Here is a 2,131-nt window from a genome sequence, read left to right as displayed (position 1 = left end):
ACGGTGTCGAATAATTTCGTGTCGAATCGTACGGTGTCGAATAATTTGGTGTCGAATCGTACGGTGTCGAATAAATCTGTGTCCAATAATTTGGTGTCGAATCGATCGGTGTCGAATCGTACTGTGGTCAAACGGAACACGCCCCTCTGCATGCAGTCACCTACCCTTGCTCTCAGCGTGACCTCGAGGCAAGACTTCGCGTCTCCGTTCCTCTCTCTCTCTCTCTCTCTCTCTCGTTCGGGCACAGCATGCTATCCTTGGCAAAAGGTCCCACGATGATCCTCAGGACAGTGAGGCGCCGAAATTACATACTGTTGGGAAATCAAATATAGTAAGGTGATGGTCGTATTAAGAAATTTGTGAAGTAAGATGTAATTAGTATAAGGTCGCGTACGTGGAAATTAGGAAGTTAAAACATAAGATAGTCACGTATGCTTGATTGTGACACAGTTAAGTGTGTTGTAAAGAGAGAATATTGCTTAATCAGCAAGGACGGCAGATCCGTCTCCGAGAGCTGATCAAGCAAAGATGAGCGAGTTGCGAGATCAACTCGTGCAACGTTGTTTAGGATAAAACAAGGTGATGCTCTCACTTCGGTGATATAAAAAGTGATGTGACAGAGTTGAGAGCAGAAGTTCGAGAACTACCGCCGAGTCGTCGTACTAGTTGTAAGAAGCTAAGCTGTAAATCGTCAAATAAAGTTAGTTTAACTGTTGAACGAAGGCGGAGTTACTTCTCCCCGAATCCAAACGGAAAATCATGTAAAAAGAATCCGGTACCGTCGTAGCGGTACAACATACAAGAAAAATAAAAAATAAAACGCCATTCTAAGCGGACGCATGCAAGGCCTGGAGAATCTTGGCGCTCATTTTTCAACTCGTTTTCCCAAGCTCCCGCGAAAATCTTTAACCTTTAGAGAGCCGGAAAACCAATATTTTGGCGCACCAGAATAACTTGTTCAATTTCTTTTTTTAAATTAAATATTAATGTTCTTAATATTATTAGCAATTTTTAATATTATTTAATGTCAATTTGCCCGTCCCTCTCCCACTCACCCCGTACCCTTAATTTTCATGTGAGATATTCTAAAACAAATACATGGCTTGATTCGCGTGCGGCTNCAATTATAAACAAATTTATTTTTATTTGGGGTTTTTAAAGTTGCTATTTACTAGTAAAACAATTTGGCAAAATTGTGAATAGCAGATCAAAAATATATTTATTGATTAGGCCTGCTCGTTTATCGTCGTCCGTCCTTGCCATACGTGATAACGGCGCGTAGGAGCAGCTGTCGCCTCGCGTTCTCTGTTAGGTCAGGCTCGAGATACACTTATTTTTTTTACTCGTGTTGATACATTTTCCGTTACTTTTTATCTTCCTCGTACTTTATTACTTTTGCTATACAATGAATACAGGTGATGACGAAGCTTGGAGTAGTGGAGAGTCAGAGCCTGAAGAAGATGTTATTACAGACAGAACTATTGCTTGTGATGTTGATTTACTTGATAACAAACGTGATGAGAATATACCAGATGTACACTATGATCCTTATTTTTACCCATCTATAAAAACTTTTACTGGTTAAGCACGTATTCGTGATCACGTGTCTCTAGACAAACCTACTCCATTAGAATGTTTGAAATATTTTTTTAATACATTTCTTGTAAATTTAATTGTAGAACAAACCAATCTTTTTCAAGAACAAAATCCCGAACCGGATGGAATACATATAAAGCCGTGGACTCCTATCACTGAAGACGAATTATAGATAATGATTGCTTTATCAATAAACATGGGTCATGTTGTAAAAGGGCAACTAAAGGATTATTGGAGCCAAGATCCACTGCTGTACACTCCAATATACGGCAAAAGTCTATCTCGAAATAGATATCTCCAAATTTTACGATACCTTCACTTTTCTAATAATGAAGAAGTTTCCAATCATCCTTTGAAAAAAATCAAACCAGTGATAGATCATTTGAAAGAAAAGTTTGTAATACTATTATTGCTGGTGAAAAGCTTTGCATTGACGAAAGTTCAGTCTTATGAAAAAGGAAGCTAAAATTCAAACAATTCTTACCATTGAAGAGACACCGATTTGGTATGAAGATATTTGAATTAGCGGACTGCG

The sequence above is a fragment of the Pseudomyrmex gracilis genome, unplaced genomic scaffold, assembly GCF_002006095.1.
Source record: "Pseudomyrmex gracilis isolate BER0280 unplaced genomic scaffold, ASM200609v1 scaffold_1423, whole genome shotgun sequence".
NCBI lineage: Eukaryota > Metazoa > Arthropoda > Insecta > Hymenoptera > Formicidae > Pseudomyrmex > Pseudomyrmex gracilis.
Note: the sequence above shows the minus strand (reverse complement) of the source record.